Here is a 21,532-nt window from a genome sequence, read left to right as displayed (position 1 = left end):
GAATTAATGTTATTAAAGATCACTTAAATGCTTGGTGGAGTTGCATGGTAAGAATGTAGAAATAAGAAATCAGAGCTATGTTTAAGAGTGAAAGTAAGAGCATTTAGATACACACACAATGTGATGAGAACTTACAGGATTGGGATTAAACAACTGTGTCTCCATAAGAAAACCACTTGTTAGAAAAGTCAGAATAGTTGCAAAGGAACATAAAGATTAAACTTTGGAGCAAAAGAAAAAGGTCATGTGACGTAATGAGTCCAGACTGATCCTATTCCAGAGTGATGGGCGTGCAGGGTGAGAAGGGAAGGACATGAAGCGATGCTCCCATCACTGTCCACTGTACAAGCCTGTGGAGACAGTGTTATAATCTGGGGTTGATCAGTTACTCGGGTCTAGACTCAGCAACGTTATGGGGCAGTAAAATACAATTTTATTAATGAAATAAGTCAGCTGATGATCTGATTGTACCGAATGACCAGGTTATCACATCTATGGAGATTTTCTTCCCTGATGGCACGGAGCATATTCCAGGACTCAGGATGGGTCCTAAGGAAATGGTCCTAGAATGGTCCTAGAGTCTTTGGGATGTGCTGAAGACTATACCATCAAGCTCTCAGGCAAAAATAAATGCAACTGTGGATGGCAAAAATGTTAGGTTGAAACAATGTCAGGTTGAAACAATGTCATAGTAAATTTACATTTGGGCATTTGGCAGACGCTCTTATCCAGAGCGACTTACATTTTTATCTCATTACACATCTGAACAGTTGAGGGTTAAGGGCCTTGCTCAAGGGCCCAACAGTGGCAACTTGGTGGTTGTGGGGTTTGAACCCGGGATCCTCCGAACCGCAGTCCAATGCCTTAACCACTGAGCTACCCCTACCCCTGGTAAATGTTTTCTGTAATCAAAACTTTTATTCTATCAAATTCATTTCCATACTTTAAATGTTCATCTGCTGAATATAAAAAAAAAAGGTTTATTTGAGGCCCTACTTTGTTTTACCGCAATACATCTCTTAACATCTGTTTGTCTGACTTACAGTCCCATAGTCCACAGTATATTGTGCATTATTGCTGTGGCACTGCACTGCAGAGGCGTGCGGGTCAGCGATGATGACATGGAATTATTTTCTAGTCGTGCTGTGATGATGTTCCTCGCCCTCTCAACCCTCTGCTCTCCTCGTACCTATACAATAGCGACACTCTATACAGCTCTGTGTGTTTAGAGCTGTATGGAGTGTAATCAGTAATTGTGCTGCAGAGTGGGAGGACGAGTAAATAACAGGATTAGAATGATAATTACAACAATCCGAACAGTAGGAGGGTGAGAGTTTCTCGTTTGTGATAATCAGCTGCTCAATACTGCTCACAGGTCAGAGTTCTAAATAAACTGGACATCCTGATGACCACAGGGTGAAAGGGATCCGGAAAAAAAAAAATTCTCAAAATTATTTGGCTCATTATTCTTTACAACATTGCTTCTGTTCACTAAGGCTTTTGGGCATTCGCTTATGCACAGCTTGTTTACGGTCCACCCATAGCGTTTCAGTTTGGTTGAGGTCTGGACTTTGAGCCATTCCACAACCTTGATTCTTTTATTTTTTAGCCGTTCTGATGTAGTTGTACTGCTGTGCTTCAGATAATTGTTCTTGACCCAATTTTAAGCAAACTTTAGCTGTTAGACAAGTAGCCTCATATTTGACTCTGGAATACTCTGGTATATAGAGGAGTTCGAGGTCGACTCAATGACTGCGAGGTGTTCAGGCTCCTGTGGCTGCAAAAACAAGCCCAAATCATCACCCCTCCTCCATCATGGTGTCTGACAGGTGTATCTGCTGAATGAAGTTTTGTGAACCTCAGTCGTACCCCCATGTTCTTTTTAGACAGAAGAAGAACAACAAACCACACTTGTTCAGTCTTCTTCTAATTGTGCTGTGATGGACTTTTGACATGCCCAGTGAGGCTTGTTGGAACTGAGATGTAGCTCTTGGGTTTTTCTATTTCTCTGAGCATGATCTGACCATCGGGTGTATCTTCTGGAATGTCCACTTCTAGGTAGATAACTGTCGAATGCTTTGCACCTGTGAAGATTTTTTCTCACTGTAGAATTCTGACCTCCAGATTGTTTGGAAATTGTTTTACAACACTTTCCAGATTGATTTGCATCAACTTTTGGATCTCTAAGACCATTGCCTATGTCTTTCCCTCTTGATCCATATTGTGTTAACACATGCCTGAATTCTCCAGACCAGCAAACTTCCCAAACCGCAGTTTTTAGAATTTAGTAAATGATAATTTATAAAATTGTATTCTATTTTTATTAAATAGATTCTGGCACAGTGAAAAAAAATGTATTTTGCTGTTCATCTTGGGTTGTATTTGTCTAGTACTTTTATCATGGTTTTTACCCCCCAAAAAACAAGCATATGTTTATTTTATTTACAGTTTCGCACTGAAAGCATGCACTAAAATGAATGTACAGTAGCTGTACGCCAGTATACATAATAATTCATTATCAGCGGAGTGTGCTTTATACCACTTTCACAGTTAAGGAATCCGCTTGTTTATTTAGCCTGCATGTTTCGCAGCTGTATTATCCACCTGTGGAATTCTTTCTTTGCTTAGTTACACCATTATAGTGTATCATCTGCGTAGATGTGTAAGTTTTAAAACTTAAAACAGACAACAGACTTTTTTCAGTTCCGCACAAATTCAGATAGTCGGTCGGAGGAAAACTGCAGGCTGGACGATCATGTCGTATCGGGTTTCCTGGTCACAGAGAGGCTGGCCGCCGTGCCGCAGCGGATCGATGGCTGTGTGCAGGTTCGGTTCCAGGTATTGATTAGAAACAGTGTTTGGATATAATGAGCGTGAGATTGTTTGGATGTTTGCCGTTTGTTCATGGTGTTTCTCATTTACAGTATGCATCAGAGCTGAAGGTAAGAACAACTTTCCTGTTATTCTCTTGGACATTTCATCTTGTCTTTAGACTGCAGATGTTAAAGATTTCTCACTAATTATCTCAGTTCTTAGAAGTTTCACTTAAAGCCGATCAACCGATCAGGAAAGTTTATTAATACCTAAAAAACACAGTTTAATCAATGATAATGATTCTGATAACTGGTAAATAATGGAGTAGAAACCTTATGATACTGTATTTTTTTTATTAAATGCAAACCAGTCAGAAATAAAATTATGACCACTGACAGAATAAGTGACACTGAGTATCTGCTGATACTGGCACTTGGTGGGACATACTGTATTAGGCAGCAAGTGAACATTCAGATCTTAAAGTCAGTGTGTTAAATTCAGGAAAAATGGGCAAGTGTAAGGATCTGAGAGACTTTGATAAGGGCCAGGTTGTGTTGGCTAGATCTGGGTCAGAGCATCTCCAAACAGCAGGTCTTCTGAGATGTTCTGCAGGGGTTAGTACCTACTGTAGCAATAGCGTTCCAAGGTAGGACAACAGGGTTATGGGCACGCAGGGGTCACTGACACATGTGGGGAGTGAAGGCTAGATGTCTGATCCAATCCCACAGAAGGGTCTCCACTTTAACTAAGTCTACTTCTGTGAACCAACTAGCAACCATTGGGGCTAATGGTGCTTACCATTGTACAGTATCTACAGTATTCCCATTTTTACCACCATAGTAGATACATTCACACTTGCATTTAACCAGTATAGCGCCAGAAAGACTAATGTGCATGTCTTTGTACTGTTGGAAGAAACCGGAGTACCTGGAGGAAATCCACCAAGCATAGGGAGAACATGCAAACTCCATGCACACACAGACCCCGAGGTGGGAGTCCAACCTGGACCCTGGAGGTGCAAGTGTCAGTGCCAACCACTACACCACTGTGTCCCCATAGAAGAGTTACTGCAAGACAAACCAGTCAGAACATGATAACCAGGTGTTGTTTTACCCTGTAAGTCTCTTTGGGCATATAGATTTGTGTGTGTGTGTGTGTGTGTGTGTGTGTATACGTGTGTGCGATGTAAATACATAAAACAAAAACAAAATAGATAAGAGACATATTGATGTAAGTGTATTAAAAGTGTTTTATTATTTATTATTCATTATTTATTTATTCGTCAAATGTTTTTCCGCATTAATGTGTGTGAAGCTGAACATCACTTAGAACACACTGTTAGAGGGAACGGAGTCGACTAAAGAGAAGAGAGGGCAGATGGCTAACACACACACACACACACACACACATTACAAAATTAATGGTTCCCATTTCATATACACAAGCACATTCAATTCAATTCAATTCAATTTTATTTATATAGCGCTTTTAACAATGGTCATTGTCCCAAAGCAGCTTCACAAAAAAAAAAAAAATTAAAGATTTTTTTTTTTTTTTTAGAAAAGAAAAGAAAAGAAAATATTTGGAAGTGTGTATGTGTGAGAAAAATGTGTCTAGATAATAATGAAATGAATGAATGATGAATTAAATGTCTCTGATGAGCAAGCCAAGGGTGACGGCGACAGTGGCAAGGAAAAACTCCCTGAGATGGCAATAGGAAGAAACCTTGAGAGGAACCAGACTCAACAGGGAACCCATCCTCATCTGGGTGATAACAGATAGAAATAACATCAAGTGTGTTGTGCAGGTGAAAGTTCAGTATATCAGAAGTTGTGTAGATTCAGTTCAGCAGTAGGTGCAGAGGGCAGATGGGGTCACATGTAAAAACACACAAAATTCAGACACACACACACTTGTTGGATGTGCACATACAGTATATCCTTTATTCACACACACACTCAGACATATATACACAAACCAGGCACACACACACACACATATTCTAAATTCAGAAAAAGACAACCGGAAAACACAAATGTGCAAGAATTGTTTTTATCATTAAGGTTAATAGGAAGCGTGTTCGTAGAAACAGAAATAAAGTATAACATGTTCTTTAAGAAGCAAACGAATACAAAAAAACATAATTGTTGGCAAAGTGCTGCGGTACAGGAAGACGCGTCCCAGAAAATAATCACTTCATTGTAGTGTTTAACTACGAACTAAAGAAGAAAGAAACTACGATCTTCTCACTGAGTCCAGGAGAAGGAGTGAGAGAGGGATGGTGAGAGGATGGAAAAAAATGGAAGAGAAAAAAGGTGTGAAGGAAAGAAACAATGAGAATGAAGAGATGATGGAGAGAAGCGGAGCCACCGCTGAGCAAGCCATCTGCCCCGGGGCAACAAAACCCATGTCGGATTTTCTTAATTACCTGTGATTAACCATCCGGACTTCTGCTGATTCACCACCAGGCGTTCACCTCAGCGCGGACCACAGTGCCACGCTCTACCATTAACTGCTCATACACACATTATAATATATAAAATACTGCGCTGTAATATATATAATACTGTCTTACTTGATTCACTGAATGACTTTTTCAGTCAGTGTTTGACTTGGTGAATGATGCTGGTCATGCCTGGGATTCTCTCCGCTTGTTCACTGGTCCCACCAGCTCTCAGGGATCGAGGAAGATACAGTACAGGCCAAAAGTTTGGACACACCTTCACTCATTCAATGTGTTTTCTTTATTTTCATGATCCTTTACATTGGTAGATTAGATTCTCACTGAAGACATCAAAACTATGAATGAACACATGTGGAGTTCTGTACTTAACAAAAAAGGTGAAATAACTGAAAACATGGTTTATATTCTAGTTTCTTCAAAATAGCCCCCCTTTGCTCTGATTCCTGCTTTGCACACTCTTGGCATTCTCTCGATGAGCTTCAAGAGATAGTCACCTAAAATGGTTTCCAACAGTCTTGAAGGAGTTCTCAGAGGTGTTTAGCACTTGTTGGCCCCTTTGCCTTCACTCTGCGGTCCAGCTCACCCCAAACCATCTCGATTGGGTTCGTGTCCAGGGACTGTGGAGACCTTTTGTTAAAAACATAACTCCACATGTGTTCATTCATAGTTTTGATGACTTCAGTGAGAATCGACCAATGTAAATGGTCATGAAAATAAAGAAAACACATTGACAGATAGATGAGACGGCGTGTCCAAATTTTGGGCCTGTACTGTACATCCAGACGCCTTTTCTGTTTTGGCAGCTAAGTGGTGGAATGAGCGTCCTCTAGATGTCTGTACAGCTGAGTCTATGGCAATCCTTAAACAACGACTCAAGACGTATCCGTTTCTTCGATACTTGGACTTAGCCAAAGATCAGAGCAAAGATCCAATGCTACCACCACCACCCTATAGGAGGGAGGACGCCCCAACCACCCTGAAATCATGCTCAGTTTTCTCTTTTGTCTCTCGTCTCATGTATAGCATCATCAGGATTCAACCTCATGATTAATAGAGTGAATGCTCTTTTCGGTTGCTCAAAAGTTGCTTAAATGCTAGCATGCTAACTGGCTAATATCCGCCAAACATTTTTAATATCCAGGATGTGTGTGTGTGTGTGTGTGTGTGTGTGTGTGTTTAGTGAGATACTTTGACTTCTTTTTTCAGTTCATCACTTCCCCCGTGTAAAGAAAACCTATAACTGCACAGACCACACACACACACACACACACTAGGGTTGTCTTCAGTGGGTAATTTAGCCTTTGTTCCCTCCTGTGATCCTAAGCTTTAATGAGAACCCTTCCACAGAGGGAACACAAAACAATACCCTCATTACTCTACACTGCTGAATGCACACACACACACACACACACACACACACACACACACTGGTTGGTCCATGGTGGCCTGGTTGGTAAGAATAGAAATCCAAAGCTGAAGTATCCGGTTGCTTGCTGGGCTGCAGTCCGACACACTGCGCTTCCCACTCTCCACTATTTATTATCTTCCAACCATCTGTGTGTGTGTGTCTGTGTGTGTGTGTTTGTGTTACCGTGTAACAGATTCTATTCTTGCTTCTTTCTAGAAATAAATGTTTAAAATTAGAATAGTTATCAGAAAATTAGTCAAGATGTCTAGTAATAGGTTTAGTTTTATAATAATGTGTAAATGTGATTGACTGGTTCAATATTTAAGTTGAGTTTCAACATTTTTTGAAAATACTGTATGTATACATAACTGACATAATTATCATCGAAAATAATATTTACATTACAGCATTTGCTCTTATCCCGAGCGACTTACGTTTTTATCACATTGTACATCTGAGCCGTTGAGTGTTAAGGGCCTCGCTCAAGGACCCGAGTGTTAAGGGCCTCGCTCAAGGGCCCGAGTGTTAAGGGCCTCGCTCAAGGGCCCGAGTGTTAAGGGCCTCGCTCAAGGGCCCAAGTGTTAAGGGCCTCGCTCAAGGACCCGAGTGTTAAGGGCCTCGCTCAAGGGCCCGAGTGTTAAGGGCCTCGCTCAAGGGCCCGAGTGTTAAGGGCCTCGCTCAAGGGCCCAACGGTGGCGACTTGCCCCTGCCCCTGACACATAGTCTCTGCCTATGTCCTGGCTGATTGATGTATCGTTCTGTGGCTCTGATGTATCTTCCGGTGAATAAAGGTTTAAAAAAAGGCCCTACGTCCGTAAATGTCAATCCCGGCTGATGTGGCTCGGAATCCACTGCATATATATATATATATATATATATATATATATACCACTGAGCTACCCCTGGCGATGATGAAATATATATATATATATATATTTCCGTATATATATATATATATATATATATTTCATGATCGCCAGGGGTAGCTCGGTGGTTAAGGCATTGGACTACGGTTCGGAAGATCCCAGGTTCAAACCCCACAACCACCAAGTTGCCACTGTTGGGCCCTTGAGCGCGGCCCTTAACCCTCAACTGCTCAGATGTGTAATGAGATAAAAATGTAAGTCGCTCTGGGTAAGAGCGTCTGCCTAAATGTAAATGATGCTTTTGTATTGCAATATTGATTTTTTGATATTTTTTACCCATCCTGACCATTCAGTGATCATTTGGTCCAAACTGAAGTTTTCCATTTTGTCAGTGCATGCAGCAGTCTTAAATGATGGATTTGGCGTAAAAATATATATATAGCTTTAGGAAAAACATATCTAAAATATTAATACTAAATACAAATGAGTGCTAGTTATATCTACAGTGAAACCTCGGATTACGAGTAACACGGTTTGTGAATCTTCCGCAAGACAACCAAAGAGTTTCATGACTTAAAAAACGGACAAGTCTTTTACGAGCACCGAGTATCATGTATCACGCATGCGCTCCTTGTTTTGATGCAGAGCGTCACGTGATCACAACTGAGCCAATGGTTTTTCTCTCTCTTGCGCTGTGGAATTGTGGGTAATCATCTCCCCTGCAGGGTCTTAGTGCGCGTCTCTTACTGGTATAATCAACATCCGTGCACCTGTGTACTGTTTATTATAACACTGTGACCACGTGTGTGTTTGTAAAATATTTTATTTTGTGTTTGTATGCATATGTTTACAGTTTATTATAACACACGTGTGTGCACGTGTGTAAAGCAAAAGAAAGTCTCATTAGAAAGTCTCATTCTCTCTTTCTCTATCACCCTGCTCTTTGTCTGTGTGCGCGCTTCATTGGACACCGTGCGCCACACACACACACACACACAGACAACTCCCACTTTCGCCTTCACAGACACAGAGAGATACACACACACTCTTTCTCTCTGCTGTACACAGAAACACTGCTCTGTCGCGATTCTTTTCAAAGGTAAATTGCAGGTTCATTTGTTTTATTGTTACTTTACAGCAGTGATTCAGTTAGTGTGTCGCTCAATCAAGTGTCATTAGAGAGATTTTTGTTTATATTTCCGAGACAACAGTGTTTCCGTTGTGTGTGCGTGTGCGTAAATACAGTGGAGGAAGGGTAACTGTGTAAGACAAGAAGGGAAAGAGGGGGAGGGGCTCCTTACTTTAGCTTTACACACACAGCACATGCGCACATAAACGGAAACACTTTTTTTAGAGTTTCCATTATTTCTTATGGGAAAATTTCATTTGGTTTACAATGGTTTTGGAATATGAGCCTGCTTCCAGAACGAATTATGCACTTAATCCAAGGGTTCACTATATATATATATATATATATATATATATAAGAAAAATACGGAAATCACATTGTATGATTTTTTAACAATTTATTTGTGAATTACTGTGTCAAGTAAGTATTTGATCACTTGCTTATCAGCCAGATTTCTGACCCTTAAAGACCTGTTATTTTGCTTTTAAATAGTCCAGCTACACTCTGCTCATGATTCTAAATTAGTAGCACCTGTTTAAGGTCGTCAGCTGTCATAAAGACACCTGTGCACCCCACAATCAGCCAAAGTCTAAGTAGATACATGGGGTATCAATGATGCTAAGAATGGTGAAGAATCAGCCCAGAACTACATGGGAGGAGCTGGTCAATGCCGTGAAGAGAGCTGGGACCATCGTTTCCAAGGCTACTATCAGTAATACACTAAGACGTCATGGTTTAAAATCTTGCATCGCACGGAAGGTTCCCCTGCTTAAGTCAGCCCATGTCCAGGCCCGTCTGAAGTTTGCCAGGGACCATCTGGATGATACAGAGAAATGGGAGAAAATCCTGTGGTCAGATGAGACCAAAGTAGAACTTTTTGGTCTTAACTCCTTTCGCTGTGTTTGGAGGAAGAAGAATGATGAGTATCATCCTAATAATACCTACAGTGAAGCATGGGGCTGGAAGCATCATGCTTTGGGGGTGTTTATCTGCACAGGGGACAGAACGACTGCACTGTATTAAGGAGAGGATGAACGGGGACATGTATTGTGACATATTGGGCAAAAACCTTCTTCCCTTCAGAGCATTAAAGATGGGTCGTGGCTGGGTCTTCCAACATGACAATGACCCAAAGCACACAGCCAGGAAAACCAAGGAGTGGCTCCGTAAGAAGCATGTGGACTATTTAAAAGCAAAATAACAGGTCTTTTTGGTCTCTTTGAGGGTCAGAAATCTGGCTGATAAGCAAGTGATCAAACACTTATTTGACACAGTAATTCACTAATAAATTGTTAAAAAATCATACAATGTGTCCGGATTTTTCTCTGTAGATGCTGTCTCTCACAATGGAAATGCACTTACAGTATGCTGAATGCCACACGTTTGAGTAAACCTGAATCAAATGAATTCTTGAGGAATCAATTAGGATAAATGCCAAAAGTCTTTAAAAAGACCTGACAAGGCCTGGAGATGTTTTTTTCACCAGGCAGAAAAGCTGATCCAGTGAAGGGGACAGGACTTGGGACATTGATGTTGCTCACTTGGTTCATTTAGACTTTATCTGGATAAACTTTGACCAGTAAATTCACAAGTCTCTGTCTCAAGCAACATTAAAAACCCATAATAGAGAAGTTGCTAATTATCAGTTAGGTGGAACTTTTGCCTTACAGTTTTCTTCCTAAAAAATAAATACTGTAGCTGCTTCATGTTTTCTTTCCCTATTGTTCCTGCTAATACGTTTTTGTTAACAGTGTTCTGCAAACCATGTGGGAGTTATGCACAGAGAGACTTTAAGACATAAACTGAAAGATCAAAAATGTAGAAAATAAATAGAGGGAGATGCGATGCATAAGCAGAACTGAAATAATGATGCTTCATAACCTTTAAAATCTGGGTCTGATTCCATATGAAAGGATGGAAAAGCAAATAATAGTGCATACAGTATACTATATATAGCCAGTGCTGGGAAAGGCCCACATATATATTGTTGAAGAGAACAAGTTCAGGGAGTGATACAGGATATTTTACTAATAAATCTAGATCTTGGATATTGAAGAAAAAAAAACACTCTGGTAGAATACATAAAGTTTATTAAAATGATTTCCTCACCAGCTGTGAAACCTTCTGTTTCTTAAAAAAAAAAAAAAAAAAAAAATCCTTATTCAGTTATCGTTAAAGTATATTTCATTGCCTTGCAAAATTATTTACCCCATTGAGCTTCTCCTAATGTTTTGCATGTTACAACCTTAAAATATCTCCAATCCTGGTGCTGCTCCAATCCTGAGTTTACAAGGCGATCTGGGCAGGTACATCACCCCAGATGGATCATGGTAGGGATGTAAAATATTGATGTTCCAGTTCTTTATGTCAAAGATCCCACTCATTATTTTATTTAAAAGCTCTGGTGTCCAGGATCCAAAGTAGTATGGAAGGAAGCTCGTTCCCCAGAAATCAAGAGATCATGAATTCAATTCACTTCCATTGATGCTTTCGGGGCCAGGGGTAGCTCAGTGGATAAAGCATTGGATTATGGTTCGGAAGATCCCAGGTTCAAACCCCACAACCACCAAGTTGCCACTGTTGGGCCCTTGAGCAAGGCCCTTAACCCTCAACTGCTCAGATGTGTAATGAGATAAAAATGTAAGTCGCTCTGGATAAGAGCGTCTGCCAAATGCCTAAATGTAAATACTACAGCCATCCATACCTAGGTGTCTAGAGTTTAGATGGACAGTGCTCTCTCCTGGGGGTTTGGGAAGGCTATATGGGAGAGTGTCTTAAGAGAATGAGAGATGGGTGGGAATTGGCTATGACCAAATTTGGGGCGAAATCAGGAAATCTAAGTTTTTTGCACGTAGCTGTACAGAAATATTTGTCTGGTGGCCTTTGGTGAAGGGTAGTGGTGGTTCAATGGTCAAATATGGGCTACTGATCAGAAGGTTGGGGGTTCAAGACTTTGCCACTGTTGAGACTTTGAACAACTAACAACTACACTAACTTAACAAGCTCTGAAGCCTATGCAAAGACAATTTCACTGTTCTTCAATATAGAATGTACATGTCAGCAAGCCAAGAGGATAATTTTGTGTTGTTTAGAATCTCTGATACTTTGCAGTCCAGATTTTTAACGCATAGAAAACATTTGGTGCATCATAAAGAGGAAGATGCAACAAAGAAGACCTACAGCATTTAAACAACTAGGAGCCTGTATCAGACAAGCGTACTTGGGAGTTTCTTACCTCTCCAGAATTAGTGCTGCTTTATTTCAGCACTCCCCCTCAGCTTGACTTGTGACTCTCAGTGTATCTGTGATCCATCAGAGGCTGAAGGTCACACTATTGATCCTGATCTAAGTTTAATCATCGATTAGACTGCGTGATCAGGTTCAGCTTCAAGGTTTGTCTCAGAAGGTGAGTACTTAGCCTTATCTGGCTTCCTTTTTACCTCCCAGAGTCTGTCTGTCTATCTGTCTGTCTGACTGTTTGTCTCTCAGGGTCTGTCTCAATTCTAGTCTCAATGTATTTACACTCTATAAGCAAAAAGAGTTTTTATTTTTTATCATGAATTAAAAGAAATCAATTAGAAATATTATGTGATATGAATAGGCAGCATGGTGGTGTAGTGATTAGTACTGTTGCTTTGCACCTCCAGGGTCCGGGTTCGATTTCCAGCCAGGTTCGATTCCCGTCTTTGTGTGCATGGAGTTTGCATGTTCTCCCCGTGCTTGGTGGGTTTTTCCCAGGTACTCCGGTTCCTGGAGTATTGTGTGTGCAATGGATTGGCACCCTGTCCAGCGTGTACCCCGCCTCGTGACCTGGGATAGGCACCAGGCCCTCAGCGACCCTGTATACAGGATAAAGCAGTATAGATGGTGAGTAAGTGATGTGATGTGAATAAAGTGTTTATTTATTTATTTATTTATTTACCTGCCTATTCTCAAAAGTATAATTAACATGTTAAATATTATTAAAAATGCTTTTAAAGATATTTAACTATATTTAATTGTTTCAATTCATTGTTTGTTTGATTGATTGATTGATTGATTGTTTACAAACTGTTGCGCTTAGATTGTTATTACTTAGTTATTAGATTTTACCAGATTGTCATTGTTTACTTTGTTGTTATGTAATTATTCATATATGTATTTCCAAACATTTGCATGTTTTATTTTTTACATCATCCCTTACTCGCAAATAAGCCTAGCTGGTTAAGATTTTTACGATGTCTTATTGCGCAAAAAAGGCACCAAGGTGTGTGAGTGGGTCTGATGAGAGGTTGAGTAAAATTCAACTAACATTTTTCAGAAACTTTTTCAATTTTATAAAGCAGCCATGCTTGTGAAGAGTGTGCAGATAAGCCATACAGCTCTCATCTCCTCTGCAGTTATTATCCACATGACCTTTTGCAGATCGAATTTTACCGGATTTGCTTTTGGGGATATTGAGATCATGGCAGATGCCACAGATGCATTTTTCAACATAAAGGCTTCCCGTGTAAGTGACAAGTCAATCAGGTCTGTTGCAGTCTGTTGTGGGGATACCGCTTTCACCTTGTCTATAAAATGTATTTAAAACGAAATTTTATATTGTAATAATTCTCAAAAAGTGTGAAAAGTGTGAATTTATGTTTGAAGTGTATTCAAGTGAATTTGTATAAGCTTAGTTAGCATATTACCAGCATGAGTGGACTGTGCCTTGCTATGCCTAGCACGCTACTGGATGCTAAGGTTTGTAATGACATTGCGATGGTTTCCACCACTGAGACAATGTTGTTTTTGAAAGTTGATGTTTTGATGTTGGGAAAAAGTTGAATGTAAAATTTCAAATACAACCCCAAAAGAACAAAATTGTAACCTTTATTTAAGTGTTCGTGCTGATTAATGTCTATTTGCACAAGGTCCGACAACATCCATGGTCCCTCAAGTCTAACAGGGCTTGGAATTCCAACCTGTATACTCTAAATACAGATTGTATATCCACAAATTGACCACCACAATGTTTTAACCAAAATCTTTACCTGCGTAGCTACACGTGCTTACCAGAGCCACCATATACCTACAGAGTACTGTGCAAAAGTCTTAGGCAACATACTATCTGTAGTACAAATTTAGTTATATACAGTATGTTTAATGTGTCTGCATTTTTATGTACAAAATTTTTTTTTATTTACAAACATAATTCATTTTCTCCAGCACGCTCAGTAAAACCTAATAGCTGATCTAATTATAAAGCTGCACAAATCTGTATTTGCAAATAGTTTTCACACAGTTATTGACTGTGTTCATTTCATTACACTTTTCTTTTATGTAGAAATGTTTTTAAAGGTATCTTGGCTTATGGCATTTAAAATTATATATTTTTGTGCATGTATCCACGACATTTGCACAGTACTGTATGTAAAACAGCTGCTAGGTTTCACTGAGCATTTACATTTCACACTCCAGCATCTAGTAATAGCTCTGGCATATGGAATTACCCACATTTATTATATCTAATCATCATTTCTAAGCTTTTATGTTCACATTTTCTTCATTTCTAAATTACACCTATTACACTCACGATATTAGTATAATATCTGGGCAGTGTTTGAACCATCAGCACTCACCTGTCATTCAAACAGCCTATTTGCTCGAGCCAGGAATGAGCTGCGCTGACTCAGGCTGGAGTAAGTTGCCAGAAGTACTTTAATGAAAGAGGGGAGAAAAAAATCCACTGAATTCCCAGTTGAGCTTCAGGACTTTTTTGTGTCCTCATTTTTCAGAATAGACAGAACTAAGGAGGAAGAGGTAAGTCAGCAGAAATCAAACCTTGCTGAGTGCAATTTCCATTTTCAAGCAGCAAAACAATATAATATTAATAATAATCTGGAGCTGTTTAGAATGGTTAAAAATACATGTAAAGAAAGAATAAGATTTACTACGTCTGAATATGGTTTCATGTTGTAATTTTAACTCCCCTTTTCTTTGACATGGTTGTTTGGTCAGCTTAAGCACTGTATACAGCGATACCTCAGCATATGAATTAAATCTGTTCCGGGGGTGGGTTCTTAAGGTGGAATTTCGCATTGCAAAACACATTGCCCCATAGGAAATAATGTAAATCCAGATGATCCGTTCCAGCCAGCCAAAAAATTACCAATATTACAAATTTAACACTATAATCATATTTTTGTGCTTGTTAAAAAACAATCGTAACATTTAGAAAAGACATATAAATGAACTAAACTCTGAAATAAATAGACATTAAACTTCACTTAACCTAAATTTATGATTCCTCTTGGCACCACCTGCTTTAAAAACCTAACTGAAAGCGGCTACCTTTTCTTCTTGCTACCGTCCCTACTCGCATTTTTGTGACCCCTGGTGCTTCACTAAATCTTGCACAAAATTGTGCAAAAAAAAAAAAGCAAACTCACCTCGCTTGGCTTTCCACTGAAGCAAACAAGTTTTGAGCGGCTCCCGGACGTACACGCAACATGGCCGGCGTTCAGTTAGGCTCAGTTCGTTAACTCATAAGCCAAGGCAAATCTCTTAATAAATTTAAGTTCTTAAGGAAAAAAAATTCTTAAAGCAGGGCATTCCTGCTTTTGGTTTTTAAAGCAGGTGGTGCCAAGAGGAATAATAAATTTAGGTTAAGTGAAGTTTAATGTCTATTTATTTCAGATTTTAGTTTATTTATATGTCTTTTCTAAATGTTACGATTGTTTTTTAAAATATGATTATAATATTAAATTGATAATATTGGTAATTTTTTGGCTGGTTGGAACGGATCATCTGGATTTACATTATTTCCTATGGGGCAATGTGTTTTGCATTGCGAAATTCCACCTTAAGAACTTGCCCCCGGAACAGATTTAATTCATATGCTATGAGGTATCGCTGTATACAGTGCTTAAGCTGACCAAACAACCATGTCAAAGAAAAGGGGAGTTAAAATTACAACATGAAACCATATGAAACTATGGCGAGATACAACTGAATTGTGAAAATCTTCTCAACAATATATACATTGTCATAGCTTTTAAACCCCAATCTAATTATTTTCGTCTCTTAGAATTAACACCTATAAAAATCCGCATTTGTATTAACCATGTTACCTATATGTGATATTAAAATTATTTTGATGATCTGAATCATTTAAGTGTGACAAATATGCAAAACATAAACAATCAGGAAGGGGCAAATACTTTTACATGGCACTGTAAATATCACTGTTCAATCTTTTCCATGCATCTATAATGTTGTCACTAATTTCCTCTCATGTGTGTAGAAGTTTGTACACCCGAGGCACTTTGCATGGATAAAAATGAAAAACATAGCAAAGAAAGTAAAATGATTGAATGGTTTTCAGTGGGCACGCTCTGTTTTCATCCATGTCACACTGATCCTTGTGCCTTTGGAGAACCTTTTTCAGCTTCTATTTAAAACTTTACAACACAGAGGTTCCTACTGTATCAAACCCTTTTAAAGACACGAGAACCCATAAAACCCAATTTCTTCTAAGGGTGACCTGCTGTTAAGTGATATGAACACGCAGGTTAAAGGACCAGCGCTGGGGTTTACTGTGTCTCGGGAGCTTTAACCTGATGTGCTGCACCAGGCATCATAAAACATCTGTTATTCCTCGCTGAGGGGGAAAGAGAGAAAAAAAGAAAAAGAGAAAAAGTAAAGGAAATTTTTATTTTGTCCTTTTTTTCTGAGCCAAACGCATGGATTAAGGAGAAGTGCAGTGAGAGAAACAGAGCGAGGCAGGCAGATTAGAGGAAGACGAGAGATTCACACATGGAGTGGTAGATAAAGCGGACGAGGATGGAACCGTGGATTAGTCGAGTACATCTTCTGCGTGAGAGTGACAAAGAGATAGAATGAGAGAAATGGAAAGAGAGAGAAGAGGGATTAGAGCTTTTAGTTTGCAGACTTTATATTTACTCCTTTACATAATGCTCCTGTTTTTACATTTAACACTGAGAGAGAGAGAGAGTCAGCTCACAAAAGCTCAATTTGTATTTGGAATCAAACATTTATGTGAACTGAATATAAATGTGAGTCAAATATGCGAGTGAATCAAATGGGAGGATGAATCAATAGAATATGTGACTGTAACCATACCTAACTGTTATGTCTCTTCTTGTCTTTTCTCGTCTCTTCTCTTCTAACGCTCTCTCTTTCTCTCTTCCTCTCTTTCTCTCCTTGTTGAGCTAAACGTCGCTCCTGAGCTGCCAGTGATCCAGAACCCCTCTGTCCTCTGGACCTGTCTGACTCATCCTGGTGTATCGCTTCTGGTTGGAGATCTCATTGCATGGATGCCCCGTGTGGTCTCTCTGGGATGCGTGTGGTGACTGGGGACAGTTCCAATTTACCATGAAGACGGTCCGGGCATTGGCTGATGCAGACAGCTGTTCTCTGAGGACTCGTGACTGCAGTTGCTCAATAGTTCAGGACTGAAGTTTCCTACAGTCTACCTAAGGCCTTTAATAATGAACTGGACGCCATATTAACTAAAACGCATCTCCTGTATATTGAACTTCCAGCCTCCTAACACACAGTATGACTGCAGATCAATCCCCGCTATCCATTATCACCTAAATGAGGATAGGTTCCCTGTTGATCCCGGTTCCTCTCAAGGTTTCTTCCTATTGCCATCTCAGGGAGTTTTTCCCCCAGCACTATCGGCTTCAGCTTGATTATCAGGGACAATTTGATCAATTTGATTCATACACGGCGGCACGGTGGTGTAGTGGTTAGCACTGTCGCCTTGCACCTCCAGGGTCCGGGTTCGATTCACGGCCAGGCTTGATTCCTTTCTCTGTGGACATGGAGTTTGCATGTTCTCCCTGTGCTTGGTGGGTTTCCTCCCACAGTCCAAAGATATGCAGGTTAGGCTAATTGGTGTTTCCAAATTGCCCGTAGTATGTGTGTGTGCCCTGCGATGGATTGGCACCGTGCCCAGGGTGTACCCTGCCTTGTGCCCTAAGCCTCCTGGGATAGGCTCCTGGTCCCCGCGACCCTGAATACAGTGGTACAGAAGATGAGTGAGTGAGAAAGTGATTCTCTCACATTTCATACTCATTTTTATATTTTTTTCATTCTGTAAAGCTGCTTTTGTGACAATGACCATTGTTAAAAGCACCATACAAATAAAAGAAAATTTTATTGAATATGCAAGAATGAATCATTTATGAGAGTGAATTAAGTTTGAGCAGGTCCTAAATATAAGTCTGAATCGAATATGGGAGTGAACCAAATGGGAAAATTAATAAATTAGAACCAAATGGGAGGAATAAATCAAATGTGAGAGTGAATCAAATATGATTTACAATGAGAAGGTGAGTCAAATATGAAAGTGAATAAAATCTAAACAAGACCTAAATGTACTGTAAGAGTGAATCAAAAATCAGACTGATCAGGTTTGAGATTGAACTAAAAGACAATGTAAATCAAATATGAGAATAAACTAACTCTACGAAAGAACTGAAATAAGGAAGGAAGGGGACAAAAGAAAGTTATATATAGAAGGAAAAGTAAAAAAAGAGCCATTTTTGTATCCTCCATTATCACCAAACCTGCATAAATGAGTTATGCTTTATATGTTAAGTTGCGGTGTGTTTGATGCAAATGAGATGTAAATAGTTCAGACAGATGAAGCTGATTAAAGAACTGTGATTAAATTGTCTGCTTGTTCCTGCTCAGTGATAAAAACTGCTGATAATTACTGGATCTTAACAAATGAACATTAAGGGAATTAAGCAGTGATACAGATCTAAAGCATCACAAATCAGGAAGGGTTGTGATATTTTCTTTTCAGTTTGCGAGTTATTATCCCAGCTTCCATCTGCTGAAATGACAGAAATGGCTCTGACTCCAGCGCGATATTTACACATTATCAATCAAAATGTCACACGACATTCCAAACACACAGAACTCTGCGATTTTATATGAAATTTAAACAAATAAAGGATTTATGATGATAATTTCTTAAAAGCCCTTTTTTTTGCATTCATAGAAAACCAACAATTAGTGAGAAAAAAAAAAAAACAGAGACGTTGTGATGAGAAGCACTTAAGTCAGGAATTTTTACTTTAACACCGAGCCTGCTGCAGCTCTAAAGCGCCCATTCTCATTTCAATCCATTATCAGTGATTGACAGTTTGGCCGGCGTGGTCGGGGTTTAGCGGAAAGATGACTGACACATAGATTAGCGTGGGTAAGTCCGGACTTTCAGGTGACAGAGAAACAAAAGTGATTGACGTCCGGACCACCGAATAGAAAACACGGCCTTTTAGAATGTTAAATGGAAGGATACAGTACGTTCAGATCAGTGTTTACAGATTCATGTTTATTACAAAACAAATTAATGCTTTGAGTTTTCATCCTGCTTCCTGAAAAACAATCATTTAGTTTTGATATGTCTCATGGGGCATCGTTTCGTTTTATATCTCAGAGCTGTTAAATTCTGGATTGTAATTGACAAACTGTAGAGCAGCTCCAATATACCAGGTGCGTTTAAGTCAAACCGGGACTTGTGAATGACGATCCTGTGTGTTCCCGTGAACATACAGCAGGTGGAGAGACTAGTCCTTGGATATGTCTGTGGGAACTGTACACACAATCATACACCAGCACCACTTGCACATTACTGGAACTTGGCTGGGAGTTACTGCCACATCCCCCGTACAATCCGGACCTCGCTACAGATTTGGGAATTAAACCAAAATATTGTTTTTTTTTTTTACAGAATCAGGAATTTTGCTCCAGACACGAAAGAATAATCATGAGATCAACTTAAATAAGAGCAACTATGTTATTAACACCAGAGATGTTGCACAAAATGCACAGACACTGCATGTTGTTAAATAGGCAACAGTGTGTCTTCTGCAGTGTTGGGTGTAACATGTTACAAAGTAGACTTTTTTGATGTAACGAGTAATCTAATGCGTTATGTCTGGCATTTTAGTACTCCGTTATTTCATCATTTTTTCGAAAATATAATCCGTTAGACAATTTATGTAATCTGTGAGCCAGACAGCAGTCATTCCCAATCCGTTAGTGTGTGTGTGTGTAAGTCGTCATAAAAGCCCCATCCCCCTCTGTTATTCCTGCTGTTATACCCCCATCTCACCTCTACGGTTTGACTAGAGGGCCGATGCGCGGAAAGATGGTAACCTAATCACAGCGCCAAAACTCCCGATGAATCATGATGAACCGTACTCACGGCCACCGCGCAAAGCTGCGTAGGTGACGGTAGAATAATTATGAAGGTCTTGACTAAAACAACATGCATAAGGAATCACAAAGGAGTTTTTATTTTCTGCAATGGAAAAGTACTCGACAAGTTACTTTTATCAGAAAGTTACTCTGTAATGTAACTGATTACTTTTTAAAGACAGTGATTTTATAATGTAATTAGTTAATATAAAAAGTAACGTCCCCCAACACTGGTCTTCAGAATAATAACAAGAGCAATAACTTAAAAAGCTAAGAAGGAACTTTTATAACCTTTTTTATTTATTTATTTATTTCAAACAACCTGACAGCAATAATTATAAGATACCGTTCCTGAAACCTTAAGTATTAATGTTTGTTTAAACAGAAACGGTTTTAATTGAAACTTTTGGGCTATAACAGTGATAAATCATGATTACGCTCAGCTAATTGAATGATCAATGAGACAGACTATCATTTACAGTCACTTTTCATTTTAAAAGTATCTCTGTACTTTAAAAAGATTCAATAATACACACTGCCAGGCAAAAGCCTTATGTGTCCGGAGGCTCTTGCGTTTTATTAGTTTAATCTCTTAACTATTACCCCAGACCAAACCAAACAAAATCATGTAGAGATTAAATTTGTCTAAAATTTACTAAACAATCTTATGAATCTATAAGAATTATGAAATAAAAATCTCCTTAGCATAAAAGACTGATAGTTTATGGATTTTTCTTTAACTCTTTGAACTTACAGTATATATTTCCCAGTTATTCACACACAGTTCTGCCCCTGGATCTAGAGCACCCTGTGTAGTTCTACAGCCAGGCTCTTTACATGTTCGCATGATGGATGTGTTACTTTGTGTCGGTCTGTCACATGAATTCCCAATAAAATACATTCATGTTTGTGGTTGTAACCTGACAAAATGTGGAAAAGTTTAAGGGGTATAAGTACTTTAGGTGCCGATTCGATTTGTATTGCCATTCTGTTAGTATCACGATTTTATAAATAATCCAATTCAGCATTTTTACAATTCTAAACAAACTTGGCAAATAATCAATAAAACAATCCACACCGTCACATACTGGCAGCACAGCCTCCTATTTATTTTAACTGCGCCACCTGTACGATTATAAAGGAATTGCATCATTTTACCACCTCAAATACGTATAAATTAAAAGTACATTTTCGAGTCAGATGGCGATGGAGTTTGCATGTTCTCCTTGTACTTGATGAGTTTTCTCCAGGTACTCTGGTTTCCTCCCACAGTCCCGAGACTTGCAGATGAGGCTAATTGGCGTTCCCAAATTGCCCGTAGTGTGTGAATGAGTGTGTGTATAAAAAAAAGTGATATAGAAGATGGGTGACTGAAAGTGCTTAAGCTGGCCGTAGGAGACACACATTGGACTATAGTACATGCAGCTTATACCTGCTAAAGGTTCGAAAAGGCCTGAGGGAAGAACGGCTTTGGAAACGCTCGCGGCAACTAAAACTCAACGAAGCCTACCTCATTCTAAATGCAAAGGCAATTTCAATGTTTATGGTCAAGAATGATTCAACTGAGGATGAGAAAATTGCTGCAGTTGAAATGATCTCTGTAAACTAGAGCATGTTCCATGGCCACAGTAGGCGACAGTAATGTTAATAAA

Source organism: Clarias gariepinus, chromosome 7, assembly GCF_024256425.1.
Source record: "Clarias gariepinus isolate MV-2021 ecotype Netherlands chromosome 7, CGAR_prim_01v2, whole genome shotgun sequence".
In the NCBI taxonomy this organism is placed as follows: Eukaryota; Metazoa; Chordata; class Actinopteri; order Siluriformes; family Clariidae; genus Clarias; species Clarias gariepinus.
The sequence above is the reverse complement of the archived record's forward strand: the minus strand, read 5'-3'. Positions refer to the sequence as shown.